A 20,489-nucleotide genomic window follows, 5' to 3' on the forward strand; every position below is an offset into this window, starting at 1 on the left:
TACTTTTGGAGATAAACACCTGGTATTTGTTTCAAGTTAAATATCTATGCAAGAATTAGATATGGTAAAACATGTCTCCACAATGAACTTAATATATTACTGTTAGAAATCAGACAATATTTCCCTTAATCTTAGTGTTCACATCAGTTCTTATTAGCCTGGGTCCTGCAAGAAGCAGATGCCAAACAGAATTAATGTGCAAGGATTTTATTGAGGGAAATGCTTGCATGAAAGGAAATGGGGAGAGTTTCAGGAAAGGCTTGGAGAGCTGTCAGACTGTGATGTAAGTCTGACCCCCATGAAGGAGAGGAAGGAAAGTTTGTGTAGAAGCTTTAAGAGAATCACACAATTTAAAGAAAGTTTGGAAAAGCAGTTTGGGAATATGTGAGCTGACAAAGAAGTCTTCTGTCTCCCAGGAATGGGACTGCCTCGGTAACCCCACTGTATTAGTCAGGGTTCTCTAGGGAAACAGAACCAACATGAGATATTTGTAAATATGAGATTTTATAAAAGTGTCTCACACAAATGTAGGGATGCACGAGTCCAAATTCTATAGGGCAGGATGCACAAGTCCAGATTCCATAGGGCAGGCCATGAGCCGGCAACTCTGATGAAGGTCCCTGATGAACTCCCCAGGGGAGGTTGGCTGCCCAAAGAAGAAATGAAAGTTCTCTCTTCTCCCTTAAGTCTTCAACTGATTGGATTAAATCCAACTGAGTGGATTCTCTCATTGCAGAAGACACTCTTAGCTGATCATAAATACAATCAGCCATAGATGTAATCAATTTACTGATTTAATAAACCAGCCTTCTGTTTCACTAATCAGCCATGAAAGGTCCTTGCAGTAATGGTTAGGCCAGTGCTTGCTTGACCAGACAGCTGTGCACCATCACCTGGCCAAGCTGACACATGAACCTAACCATTATACCCGCCATGATGTCATTGAGGAACAGCTCTTGGGAGATGTGACTTTGAAATAAGTATGGACATGGATTTCAAAGAGCTATGGCCCTCAGTCAGTTTCTTCCTAGAAGTGGGTCTATGAGGTGAAAAATTGTGGCTCCCACAATGTATTTTTTATCAAATTAGAATAAAAACAAACTCCAGATCCAAACCAAGTCTTGATCATCAAAGCCTTGGACCTGGGGAAAGCAATTGGTTCATTCCCATATACTCTAGATACAAGTTACAAACCCTTCTCCCCTGAACAACTTAACCTCTGGATGTATTTCTGCTTCTTTTGGGTAGCACACTTGGGTCATTTTGAAGTCATCTGCCCTTATGTGAGTAGAACCATTTCATGGTGGTTCTGTCCCATATCACCAAGTGAAAGCAATTGTAGAAAAAATTGGTAGTCCCCAAATGTCTTTGCTGTTTGATCCAGTCTTTGGGCTTGCTAGTCCAGTCCTTAACAGCTCTCACCTCACATGTCGGTGTAATATGAGACCTAGATCTGATGACACAGCAGTCTTGAGGAATGAATCACGATTAATATGTGAATAGACCGGAGTGCTCCCAGGTCAACCAGTCTGAGCTTGATAAAAGAAACAGGTAACAGGATATGTGCCCAGATGACTTTTCAGCAAACCACATTCTTAATTTTGTACATAACATATGCCAAAGTTACAATCCATAAGATTAGAGGGACTATCTCAGTTCAGGTCCTCCAAGAAGCAGACATCAAGATGAACCTAGACATGCAAGTAATTTATTGGAGAAATGTCTGTAAAGTATAAATAGGGGAAGGGAGCAGGAGTGAGTGGGGAGGGGCTTTGGACTTCAATGGAAATCCGGTACCCAAGAAAGGGGAGAGGAAAGTAAGAAGGAATAGATAGGAGGAGACTTGGGCTGCAGTACACCTGAGAACATCTGGGCCAGCCAATGGGGAGCCCCAGCACAAATGCCCTATAGAGGATTCCTGCATCCAAGCTATAATGGCCAGTTTCCTGCAATCACACCATGTTTAGTCATTGGCTGGGAGCAACCCATGGAGAGTGTGACTCTGGTGATCATTGTGACAGACTTGAAGGAGAAGCAGCTCGAGATGTCCCTACCAACCACTAATCTCCTTGCAATTGTCCTCTTAAGGCAAATCTGTGCAGCACACCCTGTGGCCACCAGGATTTGCCTCTTGCCCCCCACAGATTTATTTCTCCATGCATGTGGAAGAAGCAGTTCCTTTATGGTTTCCGTGAGTTCAGGGCAGTCTGAATAGCTGAAAGCCTTAAGGACTCTTCCCTCAAGATGTCTCCATCTAACACTTCAGGGCCCCAGTTTTCTCCAACCAGAGCACTGACTTTAGCATGACAGACATGCTTTTCCTGAGCATGTGATTGTCTCTTGAGCTGTGTCTCTCTATATATTGCCTTAGCTTGCTTCTTATCTCTCTGTTATCTTTCTGCAGAAGAGAAGAGCCTCTTTGTAAGCTAGCAGAAATGCCTTCTGGTTCTCACACTTAGACTTGACTTATTTGTTCACCACCCTCATTTACTCATTTTACCTCTGCAGGACTTTGATACAACCTAGGGACAATTAGCTTTCTCTGCTGTCCCTGTAGATATTGTTAGTCCCATACCTTTCAAATATTTGAATCATTTCACTGGCAATGGCATTTTTCCTCCAGAATAACACTTTGCCAGGTCACCACCATGGAGATCTTCAGCAATTGGGCAGTCACTTGCTCCACATTCCACTTGTGATGGACTCCTTGCCAGCTTTGCTGCAAGTGATCCCATGTTGGACCACCCTAGTGCTAACTGTTAGTCCACGCGTTCTGAGAAGCAAATGTCAACATCAAATTTAACATGCAAGATAATTATTGAAAGACATGCCTGTGAAGTATCAAAGGGGGAGTGAACAGGAGTAGTTGGAGAGAGCCTTCAGAGTGCAATGCTGGTCTGACACCTATAAAGCAGGGAAAAGAGTGCTGGGTAGAAGGAGATTCAGATTGCAGGACAGCTGAGAGTCTCATCCAGGACATTTTGGATTCCAGGGCAAAAATTATGGGCAGGAATGACCAAGCTCTAATACCCAGTCATTCTTTGTCATTGACTCTGAGCAGCCTGGGGAGAGTGTGGCCTTGTTATTAATGCTTCAAGGAATTGTAAGGTGGTATGGATACCAACTATCCTTATAGTCCCTTCTTTTAAAGGTGGGGGGGGCAGGGAGGTCTGAGCATCACATCTCCATGACCTCCACAAAGACAAGTATTCCTGTGTCTTTGGCCTTGTAAAATGTATTCTTAAGAAAATGGAACATGATCAGATTGTCTATTTTGAATTAGTAGTTGGATGAATCAAGAACATATCATTTATCAACAGCCTGATCTATTCCAGGAAGATTTTGTTCCTGTAAATTTTTACCCAAATGGAATTGGAGGCAAATGATAATTGATGAAGCTCAGTCAAAGGGATTAGAAGAAATATGGTTCATCAGATCAGGAATTCAATAGATGCTGTCACACACTTTCCCACTGTTCATCATCCTCTATAATCAGCCATGGATGTCTGGCTTCCTAGTCTAGTAGTCTCTCAAAGAGAGTGAGACTGACTTTGCATCCTTGACCCTTCAGAATATTACTGCAAAGGTAAAGCTTTCCAATAAAGTAGCTCAGTTGACTGATACTATAATGTTCTGGACTCAAACAGCAGTGCTCCTGGTATCAGCTGACATGTCATGAATTCAGACATCGCCCAGTCTTGCAATCATTACAATCCCTGGAGGAAAGAATCCACAGATCTTCAAATATATTCTTGATTAAATGTGTAAGTATAAAAGCCTTTCTCCACCATCATCTAAGTTTCTGGCTTTCAGATGTTTGAATAAGGGGGAAAAAAACATAGACATGGGCATGTGTGCCAGTTTGAATGTATTATGTCCCCCAAAATGCCATTATCTTTGCTGTAATCTTGTATGGGCAGATGTATTAGTGTTGATTAGATTGTAATTCTTTGAGTGTTTCTATGGAGATATGCCCCACCCAACTGTGGGTGATGACTTTGATTTGATAGTTTCTGTGGAGGTGTGGCCACGCCCATTCAGCATGGGCCTTGATGAGTTCACTGGAGCACTATATAAGCTCAGACAGAAGGAACAAGCTTGCCACAGCCAAGAGGGACACTTTGAAGAAAGCACAGGAGCTGCAGATGAGAGACAGTTTGAAGACAGACATTGAAAGCAGACTTTGGCTCCGGAGAAGCTAAGAGAGGACAAATGCCCCAAGAGCAACTGAGAATGACATTTTGAAGAGGAGCTGCAGCCTAGAGAGGAATGTCCTAGGGAAAGACATTTTGAAACCAGAACTTTGGAGCAGATGCCAGCCACATGCTTTCCCAGCTAACAGAAGTCTTCCGGACGCCGTTGGCCATCCTTCAGTGAAGGTACATGATTGTTGATGTGTTACCCTGGACATGTTATGGCCTTGGACTGTGACTGTGTAACCAAATAAACCCCCTTTTATAAAAAGCCAATCCATCTCTGGTGTTTTGCATTCCAGCAGCATTAGCAAACTAGAACAGCATGCTAGAATGAACATACCATTGTAAGAGTCATATGACTGTGATCCACAGAAAGGCCCAGGGAACACTTTACCAAAGCAATAAGGAATACACTGGTGAGAGGGGAACAAGCATCATTGAAAAACTCAATGGTGGCTGTCCTGTTTAGGTTGGGAAAGAAAATAGGAAATGACATTACAGATCTGAACATCCCAAAAGCAATGGAGATGATTTAATCCAGAAATAATAGAAACCAGGTAGTAATACATAACTATCACAAGCTAGGTGGGGACAGTTATAATGAGGCAAGATGTCAATGGCAGCCAACAGTTCTTGACCCATGGGAAGTTAGGAAAATTGTAATGGAAAAAAGCATATTTAGGGACAAGATAGATGGACAGGCAACAAAAGTATAGCTTAATCTGTGCAACTGAAAGAAATCAAGAATGGATGAACAGGAGGCTGAGGACAGCCATGATGCCAAAGCCATGATCTCTTTACCAAGTTTGTAGAACTACCACTTTTCAGACCTGGAACATAAGGTATCAAAGAGACTGGGCCCCCAGGAAGAAGAACCCTGTAACACCATGGCAATTGTACATGGTAATGATTTCCCCACCACTTCCCCAAAGGAACCTAAAGTCATTTATTTAGGACACAATACAATGGGTATTTCATTTCCCCCCAAACATTTCATGACTTTGAAAACAGATTCCAAGATACCATCCTTTGGATCACAGGATATGAATGCTAGTAGTGGACCCCTGTAAGAAAGGGAATATAGTGGGCCAGATAATGTAGTCCTGGCCCAGGCCCAGCTAAGTGGGTATCTGTGGACCGACCCAGTGATTACTTCCCTGGTACCTGACTGCATAATTGGGATGAAGATGCTTGATAGTTGGCACAACCCTGATATTTGTTCCTTAGCCTATGAGTAGAAGTTATCATAGTAGTTAAGGCCAAGTGGAAGATCCTGACACTTACCATCAAATGACCAAGATAGGAAATCAAAAGCATTGTATACTAGGAGGAAATGGCAGATATTCATGCCACAATTAAATATTTCATCATTCTATCATATCTCCATTAAACCGTCACTCTGGCCTCCATATGAAAGCCAGTATCCTGGAAAAAGATAATAGGCAAAGATAGTATAAAACTAAATTCAATCAAGTAGTATATATTTTATCTTTGCCATAGCAGGTTATACCAGGACATCTCTCCAAAGTAAAGAATTCCCCTGCCTTTCCCCAAAGAAGAAGGAAGGACAAGGGCTGATAGGCCTCTTCAGGTTCTGGAAGCAGCATATGTTAAACTTGGGAATAGTATTCTGACCTATATATCAGTTGACACAAAAGTTTGCCAGTTTTGGGTAAACTCACTGCCCTTCCTCCTGTGTGGGACATGACTTCCAGGGGTGTAAATATCCCTGGAAATGTGGGACATGACTCCCTGGGATGAACTTGGACCTGACATCACGGGATTGAGAAAATCTTCTTGACCAAAAGGAGGAAGAGAAATGAAAATAAAGTTTCAGTGGCTGAGAGATTTCAAATGGGGTAGAGAAGTCATTCTGGAGGGTATTCTTAAGTACTATATAGATATTCCTTTTTAGCTTTTAGTGTATTGGAATAGCTAAAAGGAAATATCTGAAACTGTTGAACTGCAACCCAGTAGCCTTGATTTTTTTTAAATTTTATTTTGAAATAAATTCAGACTTACAGGAACAGTTGCAAAAACAATTCAAACCCCATACACAGAACTCCAGCATACCCCAAACCCCCTCCCCCAATACCCCGATCCACCAATTTTAACATCCTGTCGCACCATTTCTCCCCCCCCCTCCCTATCTATCATCCATCATCTGTTGCTCTGTCTTCTGAACATATGAGAGCTAGCTGCACACCTCCTTGAACAAACAATATAATTCATATATACATTTCCCATAAACAAGAACATTCTTTTATGCAATCCCATTAAGCGCAGCTAAGAAGTTCAAGAAATTCAACATTGATACAAAGCTTACATTCTATATTTCCTTTTTTTTTTCCTTATGTCCCAACTGTGTCCCTTTGAGCCTCCTCTCTCCTCCATTCTCAGTTCCCATCCAGGATCATCCTTGGCATTTAATTGTCATTATCTATTCAGACTGTCTTTTTTTTTTTCAATTGTGGAAACATATATACAGCCTAAATCTTCCCATTCCAACCCCTCCCTAGCATTCCATTAGTGGGATTAATCACATTTAGAATGTTGCAATGCCATCACCTTCCCACCAATCCATTACTAGAAATTTCCCTTCGCCCCAAACAGAAACTCTACACTCATTTTTTAACTCCCCATTGCCCCTTCGCCCACTTCTCATAACCCATACTCTACTTTTCATCTCTATGGTCATACTCTCTGATACTTTCTTTGTGTTTACCATGGGGCTTAAATTTACCCTCTTAAATCTATAACAATCTTGTTTTTCTTTGATGCCAACTTACCTTCAATAGGACACGTAAACTATGTTCCTATACTCCTCCATTCCCCCACCTTTATGTAGTTCTTGTCAAAAATTACATATTTTACATTGAGTCCAAAACCACTGATTTATCATTACAGTTTATGTATTTTAGATCCTGTAGGAACTAGTGGAGTTACAAATCAAAAATACAGGAGTATTGGTATTTATATTTACTGTGTGGTCTTTACTAGAAATCTTTATTTCTTCATTTAGTTTCAGTCAATTGTTTAGTGGCCTTTCCTTTCAGCCTGTACAATTCCCTTTAGCATTTCTTATAGGACTGATCTACTGGTGATGAAGTCCCTCAGCTTTTGATTATCTGGGAATGTTTTCATCTCCCCCTCATTTTTTACCTCCAGGTATTTGTGAATTTTCTACGTCTCTGATGCTTATTGACTTCTAATTGTATTCCATTGTGGTCAGAGAATGTGCTTTGAATAAATTCAATTTTTTAAAAAAAAATTTATTGAGGCTTGTTTTATGTCCCAGCATATGGTCTATTCTGGAGAAAGATCCATGATCACTAGAAAAGAACTTGTGTCCTGGTGATTTGGGATGTAATGTTCTATATATATATGTTAAATTTCACTCTCTCTCTCTCTCCTTTCTTTGTTTCTCTTTCTGTAGGGCTTCCTTTAGTATCTGAAGTAGGGCAGGTCTTTTATTAGCAAAATCTCTCAGCATTTGTTTGTCTGTGAAAAATTTAAGCTCTCCTTCAAATTTGAAGGAGAGTTTTGCTGGATAAAATATTCTTGCTTGGAAATTTTTCTCTCTCAGGATTTCAAATACGTCATGCCACTGCCTTCTCGCCTCCATGGTGGCCACTGAGTAGTCACTACTTAGTCTCATGTTGTTTCCTTTGTATGTGGTGAATTGCTTTTCTCTTGCTGCTTTCAGAACTTGCTCCTTCTCTTCAGTATTTGACAATCTGATCAGAATATGTCTTGGAGTGGGTTTATTTGGATTTATTCTATTTGGAGTTCACTAGGCATTTCTGCTTTGTGTATTTATGTTGTGTAGAAGGTTTGGGAAGTTTTCCCTAACAATTTCTTTGAATACTCTTCGTAGATCTTTACCCTTCTCTTCCCCTTCTGGGACACCAATGAGTTTTAAATTTGAACATTTTATTTTATCAATCATATCCCCGAGATCCATTTTGATTTTTTCAATTTTTTTCCCCATTCCTTGTTTTATGCTTTCATTTTCCATTCTGTGGTCCTCAAGGATGCTGAGTCATTGTTCAGCTTCCTCTAGTCTTGTACTATGAGTATCCAGAATCTTTTTAATTTGGTCAACAGTTTCTTTTATTTCCGTAAGATTGTCTATTTTTTTTATTTACTCTTGCAAGTTCTTCTTTATGCTCTCCTAGGGTCTTCTTCATGTCTTTTATATCCTGTGCCATGCTCTTGCTGCTTGTCTTTAGTTCTTTGATTAATTGCTCCAAGTACTGTGTCTCCTCTGACCTTTTGATTTGGTGTTTGGGTTTGGGTTATCCATATCATCTGGTTTTATCATATGCTTTAAAATTTTCTGTTGTTTTTGGGCTCTTGGCATTTGCTTTACTTGATAGGGTTCTTTCAGAATATGAAAACCCCAGTCTCTAATTTGTCAGATCTACAGCTTGGTGGTGTACACTTTCTCTAACTAACCAGCAGATGGCATCCGCGAGTCACCTATTCCCCTCAAGTCAATTCTCTCCAACTTTGTCTTTGTAGTGTGTGGAGGTCTGATTCTTGTGGGGTTCAATTGGTGCACCAGGTTTGGGTGTGTTGTTGGTGCTGCCCACCCTGAATGAGGGGTGTGTGTCTGAGCAGTTAGGGAGGCAGGGAAGCTTTAATAATCAAACCTCCCAGGTGTTCCCAGAGATTTAAGGCTGTTGCAAGAGTCTAAGCCTTCATTTCAGTCTTGCCACAGATTGTCTCTGCCACTGACCCACAAGTCCTTGGTATTGGCATAGGGTCCCTGGGATTTCCAAGCAGGTCCCCCTTCTCAGCCGTGCTCTTCCAGGACCTCTGCTGAGGGAAGGCTGTGCCATGTCACAAGTGTGCACCAGCCCTCCAGGGAAGCCCTGGGCTGCTGGGCCATGCAGGGGCATTCCCAGCCTGCTGTAAAGATGGCTGAATGGGGTGTGTTAATTTCCCCCTATTCGCACAGCTCTGCCATCCCAGTTCCGGGACAATTAGCTGTGGGTGCACTAAAGGCCACTGTCCATGGCCAGTATTGTGGCGTGTGTGCGGTGCTGTGGGCAACACTCCCCGTCACACTGGGACCCTTGGCGCGGCTCTAGGCTGTGGGTCTGGCCCTGGGCAGGACCATCCCCAGACCGCCAGGTAGATGGCTGCAAGGTGCGTGATTTCTTTCTCCTTTTGGCTCTCCTCTGCCCTCCTGGCTCTGAGACAATTAGCAGCGGGTGTGGGAAGGTCTATCTTCCACGCCAGATATTGAGGCGTTGGCACAGCCCGTTCCTGCCGTGCTTCCCTGCATGGTTCTCGCTGCCATATCCGCAGCCACTCCCGGGTTTGTTTTTTGTTTTTTTTTTTTGTAAAAAGAACTAGTCTGTCTCTAAACACCAACCCACAGTTTCCCCACACCACAGTGCGGCTGCTGGACTTTCAGCCCGCTCACTCACTCGTTTCAGAACACAGTCTCCCAGTTTCACCAAATGCACATTCCCTGTGGATTTAGCAGACTTGTCCAGCTGGTGCATCGCTGGAACTGGTGTTCTGGGTCACTTTCTGGCTTTTATCTAGTATTTTTCACAGAGGTGTTTTTTTTGCCCTGTCTCACCTAGCCGCCATCTTAGATTTCTCCCTAGCCTTGATTTTTAAAGACAATTGTATGACTATGTAGCTTACACGGTATGATTGTGTGATTGTGAAAACCTTGTGGCTCATACTCCCTTTATTCAGTGTATGGAAAGATGACTAGAAAAATGGAAACAAAATTAAATGAATAATAGGGGGCATGGGGGTGATGGGATGTTTTGGGTGTTCTTTACTTGTATTTTTATTCTTTCTTTATTTTTTTGGAGTAACAAAAATGTTCAAAAATTGATTGTGGTGATGAATGCACAACTACATGATGATACTGTGAACAATTGATTGTACACTGTGCATGATTGTAGGGTATGTGAATATATCTCAATAAAACTGAATTGGGAAAAAAAATTGTTGCAAGAGGAAAATAAAAAGTTTGCCAGCTTTGAGTGATGCCCAGAGTAGGAAAGTGTACTGCTATTTGGGCAATTTAGAGGATCTTATGGTATTAGAAATGTCTATGTGGGAAGAGGGCTGTAGTGTGGAGTTTTATCACAAGTTCTAATAGAACTCAACATAGATCTCTGGTGCTTTAGAGGAATGCCATGCCTTCTGTAGTAGAAAATTAGATGCTCTTAGAAAAATAGCTACTGTTTGTGCTATTGGACTCTGGTAGAGATGGAACAGCTTATCCTGGGATATCAATAGACTATGTGGCCAGAACTGCCCATCCAGAGCTGGGTTCTATCAAATTCACTAACTCATAACTTCAGATAGGCCCAGCAGAAATCTGTTATAATATTGAAGTTGTTCATCTGGGATCAAGCACAATCAAGCTACACAATTATGTGGCCCAGCATCCATATCTTTCATAACTGTTTTACTGTATATCTCTCCTTCAGCTCACTCCTATGGTTGCTTTGGGGATTTCTTATGACCAGCTCACAGAAGTAAGAAGACAAAGCATGGATTCAAATAGGACACCCCCATATGTGGGTACAATTAAAAAAAAAAAAAGACCGCTGCTATACTACAGCCCAAATCAGATACTAGAGAGGAAAAATCCTCCCAATGGACAGAGCTTTGAGTGGTGCATCTGGATGTGTACTTGTGGAAAGAGAAATAGGTTAGAATATGTATGAAATCATGCACAGTAGCAAATGACCTGGCTGTCTAGTGAGGGACCTAGAAGGAAAAAGATTGGAAGATAAGGGAGAAGGAGGTCTGAGGAAGAGGTGTGTGGACATATATCTATGGGAGTGGGCTCAAAGTGTGAAAACTTTTTGTATTACATGTTAACATCCACAGAGAGGATCTACCATAGGAGACATTTTATGATCAAGTATAGAGAATGGCTGTGCCAGTTGATGTTAGCCTCAGTGCTTTCCCAACAAGTTCATGAATGGAACGGCCATGGTGACAGGATGGAAGCTTTGCACAGGCCCAAAACCACTGGTTCCCATTCACCAAGACTAGTCTAGCTGCTACTGCTGTCAAATATCCAAACTGCTGTCAACAAAAACAAATCCTGAGCCTCTGAATATGGAAGCATCTCTGGAGACCATTTGGCAGTTCACTTTAGTAGGAACGATACATACTCCAGTTATAATTTTGCCTTCACTGCCAGTAGTGGTTTGACCAAGCCTGTTATCCCATGGCCTACATGGGATTTGATCCAGTGACAGAGGATTTTGCATATTACATGGAGCAAGATCCTACTTACAGCAAAATAGGTTAGTAGTGACCATGGGATTCACTGGTTCTATTGCACACCACAGAACCCAAAAGTTCCAGGCTTGAAGTGACAGAATAGCTTAGTTAGAAAGACAGCTGAGATCCCAGCTTACATATATCACTCTGGAGGGTGGTACCCCTCATCAGAGTGAATGTACAATGTAAATCACCAGCCATTATATGGTGCCATTTGACCAATTAGTAAAATACTTATGGGTCTAGGGACCAAGGAGTAGAAGCAAGAATGGTCGCACTTCTATTACTCCCAAAGATCCAATTTGGTCACTTGTGTTTCTGGTCCCTCCAATCCTGGGCTCTGTATTTAGTAGGCCTGGTAACCAGAAGATAAGTCTCCTTTGGGGGACATAGCAACAGACCCATTATATCTCAAGCTATGGCTACCACCTAGTGACCACTTGCTAAGACTAGCAGAGTGAGGAATCACCATCCTGACACAGGTAATTGGACCTGATAACCAGGAGAAGGTAGGACTACTGTTAAAAGAGGCAAGAGAATATGTATGTTGCCCAGGTGATCCACTAGGTATTCCCTTGCCAAATTGTCATGGTAAAAGAGCAGGCACAACAAACCTGACCTAAGAAAGGCATGGTGACCAGAGGCTGAGGGCCCTCAGGCCTCTCTTGCTAGTAAGGCATTGGCCAGCACTACTGTCCTAGTGTTGAGTAAGTCACCAAGTCCAGCAGAGTCCAGTCAAGGATGAGGTAAAACTAGAATGGGGATGAATATCTGTTACAGCCTCGAGACCACCTGCAGCTCTGGGGGCTATAGTTCATGCCAACTTTCCGATTTCCACCAGGAAAAGAAACCTGGAGAAACAATTTCCAGAACTTATCACTTGAGGCACATTCATCCAAGTGGTACATGAAATACACTGTAGTGGATGCTTAGGGTGAGGATGGCACCTGGATCCCCCACCCCCTTCCCAAGACTGAGACACTCATTTTCTCAGTTGCTGGAAGTGATGGCCACTGAAAACTCTAAGCTGAATCTGACTTTGTCTTGCCAATGGCTGAAAAGAGCTGTCTTGCCGACGATCATGCTGATTTCCCAAGTCAGACTGCATTTAATGACTGTTTGGCATGGGGAGAAAAATGCTCAGAACCTTTGCTCCAATTTAGGATGATTCTGTAGGGCCATTCCACATCCAGAGTTTGCTGTAGCATTGGCTAAAGCCTTTGTTGTGACTGCATCACAGTTAAACATCTCCCTCTGCCTAATTCCAATTCCTTCATTTTCCCAAAGATGTTGCTCCTGAGAACATTCTCCAGTAAACTTTCTGCATACAAATCTCCATCAGAGACTGCTTTCTTAGTAAACTGACTTAACAATTGTGCATGTTATGATATTTTTGTGAATTTATGTTCCAAAATAAATATATTTATAGAATAAAATCCTTAAAATCAAAACAGTGCTCATGTTTAAATTATCTACTATATATTAAAAATAATCGGTCTGAATAGCAATGACTTGTGATACATAGAAACATCTTAGGAAAGAACACTTCGGATGTCCGTGTCCAATGAAGATTAATAAAATTACAAAACACAACTCAACATTTTTAGAAATGGGAATAGGATGAAGTGATACTTCTGTGGCAAATTAGAAATGGAACATGCAGAGGCTATCGATGCTGGAAACCAATGCCCTCAAAGGCACATCGTCTTCACTGAAGTACCATCTCTAGAGAGCATTTATTTGTCTTTACAGAGCAAAAGCATGTAATGTGGCCCAGCTCTGGAACCTTTTCACTCCCCTTTTCAAATATCACTTCCAACCAGATTGTCATGAGAGTCTGGGGCAGGAGTTTCGGTTTTATCCTGTACCCATGTGCCACCCATCTCCACACAAACACTGTCAACACCTCAAATAATTCAGAGCAGAAGCCAACTGAACCATGATAATCATCTTTATCATCCCGCTCTTATAAACCAGCTCTTCTGTATGTATTCCAAAGATTAAGAAACCTGTAATGGAGACTTACGGCTCCATTTTTAAAACTGTGATCTATGAGCCATCTTCACCACTGTGCAGTATTAGACTTAATGAAGAAGGAAACTTCTGGTCGGCCCAGATAGCGCAGATTCCTGGCCTCTGTTCCAAATGTATTAAGAATCTCTAGAATTTGGGTAAGGGATTTTGCAGTTGAATAAAATTCCTCAGGTTAAATGGAAATTCTGCATGTTAAATGGAAGAACAATCACTTTAAATTTTTAAATGTGCAGCCACTAGTCTCTGCTTAGTAATCGTAGTGGTCAACTAATGATTGGACAAAGATATCCTTAATTGCTTTGAACCAATAGTATCCCAACCTTTGCTGAGGGGATTTGTGTGTGCCTCAGGACATACTTTCTTTCTTTCTTTTTTTTTTTTTTTTTTAACTCTTCATTTTATTGAGATATATTCACATACCACGCAGTCATACAAAACAAATCGTACATTCGATGTTCACAGTACCATTACATAGTTGTACATTCATCACCTAAATCAATCCCTGACACCTTCATTAGCACACACACAAAAATAACAAGAATAATAATTAGAGTGAAAAAGAGCAATTAAAGTAAAAAAGAACACTGGGTACCTTTGTCTGTTTGTTTCCTTCCCTTATTTTTCTACTCATCCATCCATAAACTAGACAAAGGGGAGTGTGGTCCTTATGGCTTTCCCAATCCCATTGTCACCCCTCATAAGCTACATTTTTATACAACTGTCTTCGAGATTCATGGGTTCTGGGTTGTAGTTTGATAGTTCCAGGTATCCACCACCAGCTACCCCAATTCTTTAGAACCTAAAAAGGGTTGTCTAAATTGTGCGTTAGAGTGCCCACCAGTGACCTCTCGGCTCCTTTTGGAATCTCTGCCACTGAAGCTTATTTCATTTCCTTTCACATCCCCCTTTTCGTCAAGAAGATGTTCTCCATCCCACGATGCCGGGTCTACATTCCTCCCCGGGAGTCATATTCCACGTTGCCAGGGAGATTCACTCCCCTGGGTGTCTGATCCCACATAGGGGGGAGGGCAGTGATTTCACCTTTCAAGTTGGCTTAGCTAGAGAGAGAGGGCCACATCTGAGCAACAAAGAGGCATTCGGGAGGAGGCTCTTAGGCACAATTGTAGGGAGGCCTAGCCTCTCCTTGGTAAATCCTGTGGTAGAGGGCTCAGCCCATCAAACCACCAGTCCCCTATGTCTGTGGTCATGTTAGCAACCATCGAGGTGGGGTAGGCCAATACCCCTGCATTCTCCACAGGCTCCTCAAGGGGGATCTACATATTTTTTCCCTTGTTTTTTTTTTTTTTTAATTTTTTTTTTTTAAATTGACTGTATGAAAAATAAAAAAATAAAAAAATACTCAAAAAAAAAAAAAAACATACAATAAAAGAACATTTCAAAGAGACCATAACAAGGGAGTAAGAAAAAGACAACTAACCTAAGATAACTACTTTACTTCCAACATGTTCCTAAGCTACCCCAAGAAAGCTACCTAATATAGCAACATTTCTGTGAACTTGTTCCTACTATATCCATCAGAAATTAACAGACCATAGTCATTCCTGGGCATTCCCAGAACGTTAAATTTACCCAGGATAGCTTATCTGTTCTTCTTGGATTATTGTTCCCCCTTCCTTAATTGCTCTCTATTGCTAGTTCCCCAACATTCTACGTTATAAACCATCTGTTTTACATTTTTCAAAGTTCACATGAGTGGTAGCATATAATATTTCTCTTTTTGTGCCTGGCTTATTTCACTCAGCATTATGTCTTCAAGGTTCATCCGTGTTGTCATATGTTTCACGAGATCGTTCCTTCTTACTGCCGTGTAGTATTCCATCGTGTGTATATACCACATTTTATTTATCCACTCATCTGTTGAAGGACATTTGGGTTGTTTCCATCTCTTGGCAATTGTGAATAATGCTGCTATGAACATTGGCGTGCAGATATCTGTTCGTGTCACTGCTTTCTGATCTTCCGGGTATATACCGAGAAGTGCAATCGCTGGATCGAATGGTAACTCTATATCTAGTTTTCTAAGGAACTGCCAGACTGACTTCCAGAGTGGCTGAACCATTATACAGTCCCACCAACAGTGAATAAGAGTTCCAATTTCTCCACATCCCCTCCAGCATTTGTAGTTTCCTGTTTGTTTAATGGCAGCCATTCTAATCGGTGTGAGATGGTATCTCATTGTGGTCTTAATTTGCATCTCTCCAATAGCTGGTGAAGCTGAATATTTTTTCATGTGTTTCTTGGCCATTTGTATTTCCTCTTCAGAGAACTGTCTTTTCATATCTTTTGCCCATTTTATAATTGGGCTGCTCAGGACATACTTTCAATGCTCTGACAGGCAGTTTACATCACTGAGTTTTCACTCCTGCTGTTGCAGAGCTTCAAGGTCCGCCAGAGGGAAGAGATTTGGACCTTCTCAGGTCTTTCCTAAGCATGCACAAAAGTCTGGACATTTGCACAGTCCTGTGTATCACTTTCGAGATTTCCAGCATTTACAGCATTTCCCACCTCCTTTTGGACATGTCATTCCCTGAGCTTCTCCTGTTTATGTATTAATGTGTTATCACTGCCTCAGGAAGCATAATATTAAAAGATGGCCACTGCTTGTTTTCAGCAAATGCCCTGGAAAAAAAGGCTGCTTGTACAGAGCAAGCTTTTAGTCACATCAAATAAAGATAAATTCTGTGATTGGAGATTTCCAGGAAATGGCCAGGGAGGTTGAATAATGACCATTCTCTGAGAACGGAGCCCCTTCCAGTGCTAGGCTTCTAGGCTTTTGTGGTTTTTCTCATGATGCTTTAATTGTAAAGCTGTTTGTTTTCAAAGCTACCATGGATTTGGGGAGAGGTGGATGGAAATAGGGCAAGTTAAAACACTACAAAGCTTGCCGTTCTTATCAAAGTTCAGCCAATTGCTTGAACAAACACTCCGCAGATTGTTACAAGACTTTGGTTAATTTCCAGGAATCTGAAAATGTCAACTTTGACAATTTTTGCCAGCATTCTCGTTAATATTATGGAGGAGCATATTTTCTGGAAATGCTCACTTTGCCATTCTCGAAGTGCTCTCCCAATGAGAAAAATCTTAAAAGACCTAAATTAATGGTGATAGATACCATGTTCATTAATTGAAAGACTCAATATTAAGTTCTCAATTCTCTCTAAATAGATCTATAGATTTCCTTACAATACCAATCATAATCCCAGAAGGACGTTTTGTAGAGATTAACAAGCTTATTCTAAAACTTACATGGAAATGCAGAGTACCTAAAATATCCAAAGCAATCTTGAAAAAGATGAACAAAGTCGAAGGACTCAAACTACCTTAGCTCAAGGGTTACAACAAAGTTCTTATAATCAAGACAATGGTTCTGGCATAAGGATCAACTCATAGGTAAAGGAAAAGGAATAGAGATTCTAAAAATAGATGCACATTTATGATAATATAATTGATGACAAAAGCACCATGGAGGAAAGGACAAACTTTTTAACAAATGGTGCTAGAACCACTAGACCTCAATTTAGAAAAAGTGAAATTCAACCCCTATCTCATACTTCACAGACAAATTAATTTCAGATGGATCACACAGCTAAACTTAAAAGCTAAATCCTATAAAGCTTTAAGAAGAAAACATAGGGTAATATCTTTGCACATGGAGATGGACAAAGTTTCTGTTAGGACAACAGAAAGAACAAAATGAATAAATTAGACCATTCCAAAAGGAAAAAATTCTTATTAAAAGATACCATTAAGAAATTAATACAATGGCACAAACTGGGAGAAAATATCTGTAAAACATATTATTGACAAAGAACTTGTACCAAGTTATCTAAAGAATTCCCCAATTCAATAAAAGACAAACCAATAAAAACTCAGTAAAAGGTCTGAATAGATACTTTATAAAGGTAGCTATTAGAAATAGCAAATGACCACATTAAAAAATTCTAAATCATTAGTCACAAGAGAAATGCACATGATAGATGTGAAGGTTACATGGGAGAATACATTTTACAAAACTCATCAAACAGAACTCTCAAGTTTTGTATATTTTACTATACATTAAATTTAACTAAAACTGTCAACGTTGAACTCCTTTTGATAGCTTGCAAAGTCAAATTTAATTAGAAATGTATCAAAATCATTGATTTAATGAATAGATAAGTGATGAAACAAGTATTGTAGAATTTAGGTTGTGCCATATGATTGTTGTATAATTCTTTTAAATAGCCAAAAAGTGTTGGGGAAAGGATTATATATGAGCAAAGAAATACAAATAGAAACTAGGTTCCTTAGTTGTGTAACTGTTCATAGGGCCACAACTGGTGTTTCACTTGCTTTGTTCTCTTTTTATTTCCTTTATTAGAGAAGTTGTGGGTTTACAGAACAACTATGCATTAGATTCCCTTTTAATATCCCACCACTAACACCTTGCTTTGGTGTGGAACATTTGTTACAATTGATGTTAGCACATTTTTATATTGGTGCTGTTAATTAAAGTCCATGGTTTAACTTAGGGTTACTGTATGTGTGGTATAGTTCCATGGATTTAAAAAAAAATTTTTTGTCTGTTACTATATATACAATCTAACATATCCCTTTTTAATCATGTTCAGGTATATATTTCAGGGAAGTTAATTGTGTTCACAATGTTGTGTTACCATCACCACCATCCATTACAAAGGTATTTCCATCAGTCCAAATAAGAACACTGTACATATTAAGCCTTAACTTCCCTTTCCCTATCCCCACCCTGTCCCCCAGTAAACCATATCCTATATTTTGACTCTATGAGTTTGCTTATTCTAATTGTTTCAAATCAGTGAGATCATAGAATATTTGTCCTTTTGTGTCTGGCTTATTTTATTCAACATAATGTCTTCAAGGTTTATCCATATTGTTGCATGTATCAGGACTTCATTCCTTTTTATGGCTGAATAACATTCCATTATATACCATGTTTTATTTATCCATTCATTGGTTGGTGGACACTTGGGTTGCTTCCATCTTTTGGCAATTGTGAATAATGCAGTGATATCTCTTTGAGCCCCTGCTTTCAATTCTTTTGTGTATATACCTAGTACTTCTCCACATTCTCTCCAATACTTGTTATTTCTGTTTTTTAATAGCAGCCATTCTAGTAGGTGTGAAATGGTATCTCATTGTGGTTTTGATTTGCATTTCCCTGATGGCTAATAATGTTGAGCATGTTTTCATATGCTTTTGGCCATTTGTATATATACTTTGGAGAGGAGTGTGTTCAAGTCTTTTGCCCATTTTTAAATTGGGTTGTTTCTTTTTGCTGTTAAGTTGAAGGATTTATTTATATATACTGGATAGTAATCCTTTATTGGATCTGTGGTTTCCAAATATTTTCTCCTATTGTATAGATTGTCTTTTTATTTTCATGATAGAGTGCTTTGATGAACAATTTTATTTTTATTTTTTCTTTTGTTGTTTGTGCTTTGGGTATAAAGTTTAAGAAACCATTGCCAAGCACAATGTCCAAAAGATGCTTTCCTACAATTTTCCTAGAAGTTTGATAGTTTTAGCTCTTAAATTTAGGTCTTTGATCCATTTTGAGTTGATTTTTGTATATGGTCTGAGGTAGGGGCCCTCCTTTTTTAAATTTTTCTTTGCAAATGGAGATCCAGTTTTCCCAGCACCATTTGTTGAGAAGAGACTAGTCTTTCACAATTAAGTAGTCTTTACCACTTTGTCAAAAATCAGTTGGCCAGTTTTTTATGTCAATGTGTAGTGGGGGTTTGCATGTGAGGTCATCGCGTGGGAGAGGAGGAGGGGTCGGGTGAGACGGATATGGAACTGGATTTGGGCACAGTCAGTGGACATGGTTCTGCCAAGAGCTGAAGATGGCAGTGAACATATACTTGACATCAGTGACCAGTGATAACCTAACTCGACATGACATGCTGGCATGGATCAATGTCTTTGCAGTTGAATTTGACAAAGATTGAACAGTTGTGCTTAGGCGCTGCCTATTGTCAGTTTATGGACACTGCTGTTCCCTGACTCTGTTGCCTTGAAGACAATGAAATTCCAAGCTAAGTTAGAACATGAATATATCCAGAACTTCAAAATACTACAAGTAGGTTTTAAGAGAATGGGTGTTGACAAAATAATTCCTGTGGACAAATTAATGAAAAACAGTTTCAGGACAACTTTGAATTCACTCAGTGGTTCAAGAAGTTTTTGATGCAAACTATGATGGAAAAGACTATGAACCTGTATCTGCTAGACAAGGTCAAGAAATGGCAGTGGCTCCCTCTCTTGTTGCTCCAAATATGAATAAACCAAAGAAACCCCTCAGCTCTAACAGAGCAGCTCCACAGAGAACTACTGCAGCTCCTAAGGCTGGTCCAGGGTGGTGAGAAAGAATCCTGGTGTGGCCAATGGGGATGATGAAGCAGCTGAACTGATGCAAAAGATTGATGTATTAAAACTTAGTGTCGAAGACTTGGAGGAGGAGAGAGATTACTACTTTGGAAAACTAAGAACATTTAATTGATTTATCAGGAGAACTAGGGGACAAATTATCCTATAATGCAGAGGATTGTGTGCATTCTGTATGCCACAGACAAAGGCTTTGTGAAACCTGATGAAGGGGGTCCCCAGGAGGAACTACAACAGTATTAACAGCCTGGACCAGTAGAGCAACACCTGAATTCTTCACTCCAAACCATGTGCTTAACTGTAAAATACTCCCTTTTATTATTCTTAGAGGACTCACTGTTTTCTTTTCATAAGCCAAAAAGTACCTCTTCTTAAAAAGTGCAATGTGCAGAAGTTTCACTCCTTTTCCAGTAAGTATGAATTAGGAGCTTTTACCTTGTAGCAGAGCAGTAGTAACAGCTAGTTGGTTCCCCTAGGGAACAAAGAGGCTGGCCCTGGGGCTCACTGTGTGGTTGCTGGAAATGCTGATGGCCAGAGAAGGTGTTTTTATGTAACACA

The 20,489-nt window shown here is 40.3% G+C and overlaps 1 pseudogene; it reads left to right on the top strand.

The window, feature by feature from the left end:
• Positions 1–19,390: 19,390 nt before the first annotated feature.
• LOC119519134 lies at positions 19,391–20,174 on the top strand (annotated as a pseudogene).
• Positions 20,175–20,489: the final 315 nt, after the last annotated feature.

This window comes from Choloepus didactylus, chromosome 2 (assembly GCF_015220235.1).
Source record: "Choloepus didactylus isolate mChoDid1 chromosome 2, mChoDid1.pri, whole genome shotgun sequence".
Taxonomy (NCBI): domain Eukaryota; kingdom Metazoa; phylum Chordata; class Mammalia; order Pilosa; family Megalonychidae; genus Choloepus; species Choloepus didactylus.